At 48.4% G+C, this 12,796-nt stretch overlaps 1 pseudogene; it reads left to right on the top strand.

Annotated features, from left to right (window-relative positions):
* LOC119279454 overlaps positions 1–1,506 on the top strand; it is a 10,230-nt pseudogene extending 8,724 nt beyond the window's left edge.
* The last annotated feature ends 11,290 nt before the right edge of the window (positions 1,507–12,796 follow it).

Here is a 12,796-nt window from a genome sequence, read left to right as displayed (position 1 = left end):
GCCCCATCTAACCCGTCGGGCCCAGGTGGGCACGGCTCGGTCTGGCTTTATATGGATCCCCCGCGGCTCTCTCCCCCCTTTGCTAGGTTTTCCGGCTTCTGCTGCCGATCTGCGCCGCCACCGTTCTCCCATTCATCGCCTCGTCAGATCTAGTCCTCCTCCACTTCTCCTCTCCTTTGCCGCGGTGCTCGCCATGGATAAGTCTCGGGGTTCGTCTTGTGAGGCGGTGTCGGGCAGTAAGCGGCGGCGCGAGGATTCTCCTGCTTCTGCGGTGGATCTGGAGCTCGAGGCCTTGCTCCGCTCCAAGTTGGAGGCGGAGCAGGCGGTTCCCGAGCAGGTGGCTCGTGACCGTGCGGCCCGGGCTGCGGGTCCAGAGTGGTTGCAGCGCTCGGAGCGGGAGCGCGCGCCTGGATCTGGTCCTCAGGGATATGGCTCTGGCCCTTCGCTCTCTCCGGCGCTGATCCGTGGGAGGCGGCGGCGGCCTCCGGTGGTGGGGTTTCTTCCTCGTCGGGTTCCCTGCCTATGCTCGGCGCGAGGCGCGGCACGCCTGCTCCGGTGCGGTTCCCACCTCCCCCTCGCCCGGCTGGTGCGGGTGCAGGGTCTCGCCCGCTGCCCCGGTCTTTCGTGGGGCCGGTGCGGAGGCCCTCCGGTCCGCTCTCCGGGGCCCCTTCCTCGTCGGGGGTGGGGGACGGGCTGCTGCCTCCTCCCTCGTCGCTCCCGCAACCTCGCCCCACCTCTGCTTCTCAAAGCAACCCATCTGCGCTCACTTGCTTGGCCTGCCACAAGCCTGGTCATTTCCAATCTCGATGTACTAATCCTCCGTTCTGCCTAATCTGTCGTTCTGATGATCACCTCACGGTTAATTGCTTGAATAGACAGAAACCTCCCTCGGTTCTCCAGTTTGGCTCAGGCCTCCCCGGTTGCGCCTTCTTTGCATTTGACAATGATCTCCCTGTCCTAGAGGTGGCTCCCTCGCTTTCCAATGCTGCGATCATTTTTGTGAAGGACCAAAAGATCTCATCCCAAACTTTACTCGAAGGGCTTCGTATCTGGGATGAGGCAGGGTGGGATTGGCAAGTTGTCCAGATCTCTGAGTATGAGTTTTCGGTGGTGTTTCCTTCCAAGGACTGCTTGCGGATGATTGCCTCATGCACTAGTTTTACTCTGCCCCTCAACCAGCTGGTGGTCTCTGTCAAACTGGCTTCTTGCAATGGTACGGCGGCTGGTCCTCTTTCTCAGGTCTGGGTCTTGATTGATGATTTGCCAGCTGGGCTCCGCTTGTCTGCCTTTCTTATGGCGTTTGGGGTTCTGATTGGGAAGCCCGTGGAGGTGGATTTGGAATCCCTGAACAAGGTTGGCCCAGCAAGGATGAAGATTTGGTGTGTGGATCTGGGTCGTGTCCATGGAGCGATTGATGTCTTCCCCTCCCCCAATGGTATCAGGCTCCGGGTGCGGGTGGAGGGGGCGGCTGCTTTTCAACCCCCTCCCCCCTCCTCCTCCTTCTAACCCCTCGGATAAACGTGATAAGGAGGGGGGTGGATCTATAGGTGGTAACAATCAGAGCGATGGCTCTAACCTCCGCTTCACCCAATCCGAGTGGGACGGTTTGGCTGAATCTGAACGGGAGTTGTTCCATTCCCAAGCTCCCTCTGGTACTGCTCCCCGCGAGGCTGTGGCGATTCCTCCTGCTGATCCTATGGTTTCTGCTGCTGGTGATGATCTTCTGAAGAACCCTCCTCTGTCGGCTACTCCCATTTCTGGTGCTTGCTCCAACCTTCCGGTTCGTCCTATCTCCCCCACTCGCTCGGGAATTGAGGACCTGCCTGCCTCCCCTATTCGTGACATGGTGGGAGCCCAGTCTCAGAGGAAGAAGAAGTCTTCGGTGCGCAAATTCTCGGCTAAGAGCAGGAATTCGTCGGGCTCGAAACAATCCGTGACTGGGATCTGCCGCCGCCTCGACAAGGATCTCGGGTCGATGTCTCGCTCGGGTCCCCCTCCGACCTCTCCTGCGGCTCGGTCGCCTGCGATCCGGTCTCCTGCGTCCACGGCTCGCAAAGGTAGGCAGGTGGCTAACTCGGGCGGCTCTATCTTGGAGCAGGCGGAAAAGCGGGCTGCGGCGAAGGATCTTCCTACCCCAGGTATTCATCCATCTATTGGTTCCTCTCCGGTTCGGCTGGTTTTGCCATCTCTTTCGGATAATCATCTTTTAAATATTATGTCGGATGTGGGAGTGGTGGTAGACACTTCTGTTGGCTCCCCTAGTTCTCTTCTTGCAATTATTCGGGCTAACGAGGTGGCTCAGGCGGCCATTTCTAAAGCTAAAGAGGCTGTTGCCTCCTTGGCTGTTGATTCTAGTAATATTCATGGTGCGGAGGCGGGTGTGGAAGCTGGTAGTGGCCAGCCCCAACCCAACTTTTCCAGGAGGGGCTCTACTAAGCGATCTAAATCCTGCGCGGCTCCTAGCAGGTCGAGTCTCCACATTAAAAATTTGTCTTATAAATGAGGGCCTTATTTTGGAATATTAGAGGGTTCGGTGCTAGGGGGCGCTGTGACCAAATTAAAGATCTGGTTCGTTCGAACAACATTGATTTCGTGGGGCTGGTTGAAACCTTTAAGGAAGCTTTTTCCCCTAATGAACTCTCTGCTATCGCGGGCATGGATAGATTTGACTGGCACGTGTTACCTTCCTCGGGTCACTTGGGTGGGATCTTGATAGGCTCTAATAAAGATATTTTTGATTTTGTTGCCTATGATCATGGGGTCTTTTGGGCTAGTTATGTAGTTTGTCATAAAGCCCTGAATACTTTATGTGAGTTTATCGTGGTATATGGGCTTGCTGATCATTCTCTATCTCCTTTATTTCTTAATGAGCTCTCTGTGAAGATCGAATCTTGCAATCTCCCGATGGTTATCGGGGGTGATTTTAATCTCCTTCGTTGTCCTTCTGATAAAAGTAACAACATCTTCTCCTGGCCTTTGGCGAATGCCTTTAACGACTTTATCAGCGCCAATGCTATCTGTGAGCTTCCCCGGGGTGGAGCCCGCTTTATGTGGTCTAATCACCAGGCTAGTCCTATTAGATCAGTTCTCGACAGAGTGTTCATATGTCCCAGGTGGATTCCCTGTTTCCTAGAGCCTCCCTTGGCGCCAAATGCATTGTTGGTTCTGACCATACCCCTCTAATTCTTGACGACGGTTCTATTAATCTTAGACCCCCGGCTAGATTCCAATTTGACGCCTCTTGGCTGCTCATTGATGGTTTTATTGATATGTTGGCCGCGAAGATATCCCTCCTGCTTTCCTCTCATGCTCGCTCTTTCGGCCCTCTGGATGACTGGAACTCGTGTTCCTACAACTTGGATAAATTTCTCAGAGGTTGGTCTCGCAATTGTGCAGTGGAGGATCGGCATTCCAAAGATTTCCTTGAGGCACAGATCGCGGCACTCGATCTGACGGCCGACTCTACTGGGCTTTTCGATGATGGCTGGGCGGTGCGGTATAACCTTGAGGCCGCATTAATGCAGTTGCACCACCAGGCTGAGATTTACTGGCGCCAGCGGGGCACGCTCAACCGGACTCTCAAAGGTGACTCCCCCACGGCCTATTTCTTTGCCACCGCGAACGGTAAGAGGAGACGCTGTTGTATTAACAGCTTGATTATCAATGGTGTGCGTTCTTTGGACCAGTCTGTTATTATGGCTCACGTGGTGGATTTCTTCTCTACGCTGCTTGGGGCTAAACCTCCTTCGGGCTTCTCTATCTCCCCATCTCTTTGGAACCTGGGTCTAAAAATCTCCGGCTGAGGAAAATGCTTCATTGATGATTCCCCTCTCTGATCAGGAAATCTGGGATGTAGTTAACTTTGCTAATCCGAATGCTGCTTCCAGGCCAGACGGCTTTTCTATTCCTTTCTTTCGGAAATTCTGGCCTCAGTTAAAGCAGCTGGTGTGCAATGTTATCCAGGGTTTTTGCCTTGGTACTATCGATATCTCTCGCTTGAACTACGCCGTTATTTCCCTGATCCCCAAGGTTAAGGGTGCTGAATTAATTTCTCAATTCCGACCTATTGCTTTGATCAATAACTTTGCCAAATTTCCGGCTAAGGGCTTTGCTAACCGTCCGTCCCCTGTGGCCCATAGAGTTATCAGCCCCTTCCAATCTGCTTTCATCAAAGGTCATTTCATCTTAGATGGCATCCTCTCTTTGCACGAAATTTTGCACGACCTTCACTCTCGGAGCTCTAAAGCGATTATTCTTAAGTTAGATTTTGAGAAAGCTTATGAGTCAGTTAGTTGGTCGTTTCTTAAGCAGGTCCTGCTCGCGAAAGGTTTTGACGGAGCTTACGTGCATCGTGTCATGCAGTTGGTCTCGTGTGGCCATACTGCCGTTTTGGTGAATGGGCATATTAGTAATTTTTTCGCCAATGGCAGAGGCCTTCGTCTAGGGGACCCTGCTTCCCTGTTCTTTTTAATTTTGTGGCCGATGCCTTCTCTTGCATTCTCGCTAGGGCGGCCCAGTGCGTTCATATCATTCCGGTGGTCTCCCATTTACTCCCGGAGGGGGTCTCTCACTTGCAGTACGCCGATGATACGATTATTATGGTTGGATTGGACGATGCCTGTATTGCCAACCTTAAATTCATCTTGTTATGCTTTGAAGCAGTCTCAGGCCTTAAGATTAACTTCTCCAAAAGTGAGGTCTTAGTTACTGGTGTTGATGATGTGGAAGCCTTGCGTGTGGCTAGGCTTCTTAACTGCTCCTTGGGCTCCTTCCCTTTCAAGTATTTGGGCCTTCCAATTTCTCCTGTCTTGCTTCATGCTAAGGACTTTGCTCCAGCTGTCGCTAAGGTGGGAAACAAGGTTCTTCCATGGAGGGGGAGATATAATACCAATGCTGGCAAAGTTGCTCTAATTAATTCATGTTTATCATCCCTTCCTATGTTCCTTATGGGTTTTTATCTTCTATCGGCTGGCGTTCATGCTGGTTTTGATAAACATAGGGGAGCTTTCTATTGGAACGCCGCGGATAACAAGCGGAAATATAGGCTGGTCAAGTGGCAACTTATGTGTAGGCCTAAAAACCTTGGGGGGTTAGGCATTATTAACACGCTGGTGATGAACAAATGTTTGTTAATAAAGTAGTGGTGGAAAATTATGACTAGCGGGGCCGATACTCTTTGGTTTTCTATTCTCAAGGCCAAATACTTCCCTCATTCTAGCCCCTTGTTTGTTACTGCCAGACGCGGATCTCAATTCTGGAAGAACCTTGTCAAAGTCAGACCTATATTCCTGGATCATGTTAAATTTATCGTGGGTAATGGGACTTCGGTTCGCTTCTGGAGGGACTGGTGGTGTGGGGATGCCCCTCTGGCTGTTAGTTTCCCGGTTTTGTTTTCGTATTGTCCTAAGCCGGACATCTCCATCACGGAGGTGGCGGCGAATAATTGGGGTCTGGCTTTTCGTCGTTCCCTGTCTCCTGAAGAGTTGGAAGACTGGCAAAGTCTCTCTGCCCTCTTCCCTGTGCTCTCGGAGTCGCCGGATTCTATTGTTTGGCCCCATTCGGCTTCTGGCAGGTTTTCGGTTAAGTCGTTTTATTCTAGGCTTATCGGTGGTTCCCCCTCGAATAGATTTACTTGCGTCTGGAAGTCCAAAGTGCCGCCTAAGATTAAGATTTTCCTTTGGCAAGCTTTTAGAGGCCGCCTTCCGGCGGCTGACCAGATTCACAAGCGCAATGGGCCGGGCTCGGAGTTCTGTCACCTTTGCGGTGCTTTGGAAAACACGGAACACATCTTTTTTCACTGCGTGTTGGCTAAGTTGGTTTGGAGCTGTGTCAGGTCTTGGCTCCAGGTTTCTTGGAACCCCTCTTCCTTCTCCAAGCTTAGAAACCTAGCCAAAGTTTTGGTTGGGGTCACCAAGAGGGTGTTCTGGGTCAGCTTGGGTGCCTTATGCTGGGCTTTATGGACCATTAGGAACAAATTTACTATTGAGCATACCTTCCCATCTAAGCCTGCTGACGTTCTTTTCAAATCATGTATACTATTGCAGTAATGGAGATTATTGACTAAGGATGAAGATTGGGATGCCCTGGACTTGCTCATCGCCAAAATTCGGGATACGGCGTCCCACATCTCCGGGATGGATCCTGCCGTCTCATCTCGATTGCCGCTGTTCGCTCCGTCTGGTTTTAGTCTTTTCTCCTTCCGGCCTGCGCGCCGAGTATGGCAGGTTGCCATGTATCTCTTAAACTTCCGTTCACCTGTCCCAGGCTTTATGTTCGGTGGATTTGCGATGTTTCGCCAACTGTTCGTGTTTATGTTCGGGCCTGTGACGCTGCCGTGTGGCTTTATCTATAAAGTCGGGCTAAGGCCTTTTTTCTAAAAAAAAAGTGTCCATGATGGTCTAATGCTAGCTAAATGCCTAAATGGTGTCAACAAAATTTTCCCAAAAAATGAAAAATGCCCTTATATTCAATCTGGGAAAGTTTCAAAACTTGTTGACAAACATAAAAAAACTAGAAAGGAAATACACATTCAGAGACATTTTGAGTCAAAATTTGGCCAAAAAATGAAAGTTTCCAGAAAATCCTGAAACAGTTTAAAAAAATGAACACTCCCATTATATTTAATTTGGGAAAATTTCAAAACATTTTGCAACATAGAAAAGAAACTAGAAGGAAAATACACATTCAGGACCATTTCGTGTCAAAATTTGGCCAAAAGAAAAGTTTCCAACAAAAAATGAAACCATTCTAAAAAATGCATAGCACCATTATATTTAATCTGGGAAATTTTAAAAATGTTTTCCCACATAGAAAACAACTTAGAAGGAAACTACACATTCAGGGTCGTTTTGCCAAACGTTTTGGCTTCTTTGTTTCTACTTCTCTCTTTTTGTATGGATACACTTTGTATTTTGCAGCAAAGAAGTAAGAACGGAAAAGGAGGATAAGGAATGGGAAGTCGTGGAGAAAACAAAAGCACAGCAAAATCACAATATTTTTCATGATTGTTCTGACTAATGAGCACATCAAACACCAATTTTGTGACCAAAATTGTACGATCTAAAAATCAACATCACACAACAGGAACAACATTGCACTGGTACACAAAAGATCTAAACTGTATTCTGGCAATTTATTCACAACATAACAACTTTCACTTCTACCGACCAACATTCAAACGAATCCAATACCAAGCAAACCCACTACAGCATACATGACTGGAACAGCACAAAACTCAAACACACAAAATAGTTTCATTCAATTCGTTTTCTTGTTCTGCTGCTTCTCTTCCTCTCTTCCTATCACATGATATACAAAGACCCATAGACAATATGTAGGTTCTGTCATTTGCGTCAAAACTTTCTATCACATAATGGTCAATCTGCGAGCATTGTATCACATCTAAATTTAATGCTGCCCCCCCCCCACACACACATCAAGGCAATATATAGGTGAACACTCAACTCATCAAGTTGGTGGGCAGCGCACGAACAATTCCCAGTTATATATAGGTGAATACTCAACACTTCAAGCCAATGACTAAATATTAGAATATGAAGACCACTGAACAGATCAAGTCAATGATCAAGTTGGTGGGCAGCGCACGAACAACGTCCTAGTTATATATAGGTGAATACTCAACACTTCAAGCCAATGACTAAATATTAGAATATGATGACCATTGAACAGATCAAGTCGGTGACTAAATCTTAAATATTCATAAGAGCCTAAAGTACGAAAATATTCGCGATCCTCATCTCCTAGGCTCTTAGAGATCTGGATGTCGGACTCCCCGTTGTTGAAGAAGACCAGGTGTGAATTTTGGCCTTCTGCCTGTGTTGGGTAGACCCTAGACAATATGTAGGTTCTACGGCTTGCGCCAAAACTTTCTATGACAGAATGATCGATCTGCGAGGATTGTATTACATCTATATTTGATGTTGCAATCATAGTGATTTCATTGGTAAGCAGAGCATGTGAATGGAAACACATGCATACATACAAATGTCTGAAGTGCTTGGATGTTTGAGGGAGCGGAACACTAGATTTTCTTCTATTGAAGGACATATTATTATTTTTCCTTCACAATTTTGGTTAAACTTGCGGGGCAGCCCTCCCATCAAGCCAATATATAGGTGAACACTCAACACATCAAGTTGGGGTCCATCGCATGAACAATTTCCTAATTATATATAGATGAACACTCAACACATCAAGCCAATGAATAAATATTAAAATGTGAAGACCATCGAATAGATCAAGTCGATGACTAAATCTTAAATATTCATATAAGAGCGTAAAATACGGAAAAAATATTCACGATCCTCATCTCCTAGGCTCTCAATGATGTGATCTGGATGTCGGACTCCCCATTGTTCAAGACGAGTAGGTGTGCCTTTTGGTCTTCTGCCTGTGTTTGGTAGACCCTAGACAATATGTTGGTTCTATTGTTTGCGCCAAAACTTTCTATGATAGAATGGTCGATCTGTGAGCATTGTATCACATATAAATTTAGTTTTTCAATAACAGCGGTTTCACTAGTAAACAGAGCATGTGAATGAAAACACATGCATACATACCAATGTCTGAGGTGCTTGGATGTTTGAGCAAGCAAAGCACTAGATTTTCTTCAATCTAAGGACCATATTATGGTTGTCCTTCACAATTTTGGTTAAACTTGGGGAGCAGCTCCCCCTCCCCCCCAAAAAACCGAACTAAGATCCTCTGGTGCTTGATAATAAAGATGACATATAGGGGGGGGGGGGCAGCGCCCCCTCCCCTCCCCACACATCAAGGCAATATATAGGTGAACACTCAACTCATCAAGTTGGTGGGCAGCGCACGGACAATGTCCTAGTTATATATAGGTGAATACTCAACACTTAAAGCCAATGACTAAATATTAGAATATGAAGACCACTGAACATATCAAGTTGGTGACTAAATCAAAATATTCATAAGAGCCTAAAGTACGAAAATATTCACGATCCCCATCTCCTAGGCTCTTAGAGATCTGGATGTCGGACTCCCCGTTGTTGAGGAAGACCAGGTGTGAATTTTGGCCTTCTGCCTGTGTTGGGTAGAGCCTAGACAATATGTAGGTTCTACAGTTTGCGCCAAAACTTTCTATGAAAGAATGATGAATCTGCGAGGATTGTATTACATCTAAATTTGATGTTGCAATCATAGTGATTTCATTGGTAAGCAGAGCATGTGAATGGAAACACATGCATACATTCAAATGTTCCGAAGTGCATGGATGTTTGAGGGAGCGGAACACTAGATTTTCTTCTATTGAAGGACATATTATTATCTTTCCTTCACAATTTCGGTTAAAGTTGCAGGGCAGCCCTCCCATCAAGCCAATATATAGGTGAACACTCAACACATCAAGTTGACAACCCAACACAGCAGAGAGAGCCTTGGCTCAGTGGTTGGGTATGTGGTTGTGCAATCCAACGACCCGAGTTCAATTCCTAGAATTGACAGGTGATGCCCAGGGCTTTTCCCCCGTTTATTGAGGATCAATCTTGATGTGTGGTGGAACCACTCATCAAGAAATGTCTTGAAACTCATTTAAAAAAATTCTGAGGACCATGTTTATCTCGGTACTCATACTAAAATGGCCGTATGCATCCTTAGTTGGTGCAGAGGCCGGGAAGTGAAAATCTCCCCATTTTATAATCATTTAAAAAATTCTGAGGACCATGTTTATCTTGGTACTCATACTAAAATGGCTGTATGCATCCTTGGTTGGTGCAGAGGCCGGGAAGTGAAAATCTCTCCCATTTTTGATCCATTCTTGCTAGCCCTCGCGTCGCTCCTCCCGCGGGTGACACGGGCGGCGCCGCCACCCCTTGCCGCTAGCCCTCCTCCTCCTCCCCTTCCCCGCTGCCGCCGGCCAGAGCCACCGAGGCAAAGCCCCCCGCGGTGGCTGGCGGCGGGGCCCTTCTCCCCTCCTCGCGTTCGTGGCCTGCGGGAGCGGCCAGGCCGAGCGAAGGCGCCGTGGCGCGCGAATCCTGGCGGCGCGACGACGGCGATCTTGACGGCGGCGGGCCCATGATGCAGCTGCAGATGGGTCGACGCCGAGCTGTGTGGCGGCTGCGTGCGGGTCTCCTCGTGGCGGCGGCCTTCGCCGGCAGCGGGGCGGCACGTGCGCGGCATCCGGCGAGGGGTGGGGACGCGGCCACGGTGGCTTCTCGTGCAAGTATGCGGAGAAGAGGCTATGGCGTGTGTCCTCGGGGAGGATGGGTATCCTCGCCCAGATCCGTTGGCGGCATGGCGGCGGAGGTCGCAGTGGCCGGTCGATGGTGGCGGAACTTGGCCAGTGGCAACGGCGAGGTTCTGTCTGGATCCCGGGGCGGCGGCCCTGGAGGGTGGCGGCTGGTGAAGCTAGGGCTTCCTGCGACAGCATGGCGTGGTGCAGTCCCTGTCCAAGGCGGATCTGTGACAGCGATCTGCTTTGGATTGGTTCGGATCAGAGACGGTGACGAGCGCGCGGGATCCTTCTCGGCGGCTCTTGCAGCTTGGCGAGGCGGGGTGGGAGCCCTCCTCCTAGGCTCCAGTGGTGGCACACTCAGGCAGTGGCCGATGCGCCAGGGATCCCACGGTGGCACTTTTGCTGCGGTTGGTCGCCGGTTCTAGGCGGCTGGATCTGGGGCTTTGAAGGCGGTCGAGACGGTGCACGGGTTGTTGGGTGGATTTCTTGGGACGGATCCGGGTGAAAACCTGGTCTTCGGTTGATGGTCGGAGCCAATGATGACGATGCCCTTATCATCGTTTCCTTCATGAAGGCATCATCGAGGTGAAGCTCCCAACTCCACTCAATACCTCCGGGGGAAACCCTAGATCAGCTGATCGGATGTTGGCGGCATTCATGTGTCGTAACCCCTTTGTGGCGGCATTCTTGGAGGTGCACCCGGCTTCGCGGGACCAGCGGACGGCTTCTTTGGTGGAGCGGTGCTTCATCTTACATATTGATGGTGACGGATCTTGACGGTGTGGTGTAGTGCAGATTCGGAGTTCGATGTGGGAGAATGGACTCGCGCAGGAGGACGGCGCTGTCTGGCGTCGTGGTGGCGTCGATGGAATAGAGACCTGGCACGGTAGATGCAACAGTACAGCTCTGAAGATGGACTCATGGCAGGTGGCTGCGGCGGCCTCATACCCGATAGGCGTCCTGGTTGAGGAGTGCGCCGGACTGGTAGGTGCCCCATACCAGGCAGGCGTCCTGGTTGGGACCTCAGGTCTTAGATGCTTAGGTTTGGCTGCGATTTCTATTTGGTATTAGGCCCAGGCTATCAGCGCCCCTTCATCATTTGGATAGGTGTAGCGACAGTTATTGCTTAGACGGTGGCTTTAGTCTTGCTGTTGTGTGACTTTGTAAGATCTTGTAAGAATAATTAATAAAGTGGCCGCATACATAGTCCAGATGCAAAAGCCGGGGGTCATCCTTCTTTTCTAAAAAAAACACATCAAGTTGGGGTCCAGCGCATGAACAATTTCCTAATTATATATATGAACACTCAACACATCAAGCCAATGAATAAATATTAAAATGTGAAGACCACCGAATAGATCAAGTCGATGACTAAATCTTAAATATTCATATAAGAGCGTAAAATACGGAAATATTCACGGTCCTCATCTCCCATGCTCTCAATGATGTGATCTGGATGTTGACTCCCCGTTGTTCAAGATGAATAGGTGTGCCTTTTGGTCTTCTGCCTTTGTTTGGTAGACCCTAGACAATATGTTGGTTCTATTGTTTGCGCCAAAATTTTCTATGAGAGAATGGTCGATCTGTGAGCATTGTATCACATATAAATTTAGTTTTTCAAAACAGCGGTTTAGTAAACAGAGCATGTGAATGAAAACACATGCATACATACCAATGTCTGAGGTGCTTGGATGTTTGAGCCAGCAAAGCACTAGATTTCCTTCAATCTATGGACCATATTATGGTTGTCCTTCACAATTTTGGTTCAACTTGGGGAGCAGCTCCCCCTCCCCAAAAAAACCCTACTAAGATCCTCTAGTGCTTGATAGTAAAGATGACCTCGACATCACACTACATGGAACATCACCCAATAATGTATGGGATCCCTTGCGTTGTACAACATCAGACTACTCATCTACCATGGTATGAGAACCATGATGACCATCGAGTCCAGCACGTATACCCCACGTGTGGCCCCATAGTTTGCATGTAGCGTGTGTGATTACACACTAATTGCGGCAATTTATTTCATAAAAACTGCTATAAATCAGGGCATATCCAATTGAGCAGGCGCCATGCATGATTTTCATGCATACGATTTGCTTCCATACAATTTGTTTCCAATGCTTATTTCGGACGACAATTTAATTGTCAGGTACACGTGACCCTTTTTTTCCGGCTAGCCTATGAAATTGTGTCCATGGAAAATAAAGATACGCTTCCATCGGGTTAGAATTGGTTTGCTTCAGTCAGCCGAAATTTTTGCTTCCAGAACAACTGGCAATTGCTTCGATCTAGTTCGATTGCATTTGGTGTCCAGTGTACCATATAAAAGATCTCTCGACAAGATATTTTTTTCCAAGTCAACACTACTTTTAAAATATTAGAACTTGCTTCCGAAGCAATAGGAGATTACTTCCCATCTGATTGAAATTTATGCTTTGGTCAATCGGACAGAGTGCTTCCATGGCAACCAGCAATCACTTTTTTTATCTAGTTAGAATTTGTCTATTTCAGTCGTCCATAAAAGGAAAAAAAATTCAAAACAAACCTTAAAATTGTGGACAAGCTGTTAGG

The sequence above is a fragment of the Triticum dicoccoides genome, chromosome 3B (assembly GCF_002162155.2).
Source record: "Triticum dicoccoides isolate Atlit2015 ecotype Zavitan chromosome 3B, WEW_v2.0, whole genome shotgun sequence".
NCBI lineage: Eukaryota > Viridiplantae > Streptophyta > Magnoliopsida > Poales > Poaceae > Triticum > Triticum dicoccoides.
This window is presented reverse-complemented; position numbering and strand designations above follow the sequence as displayed.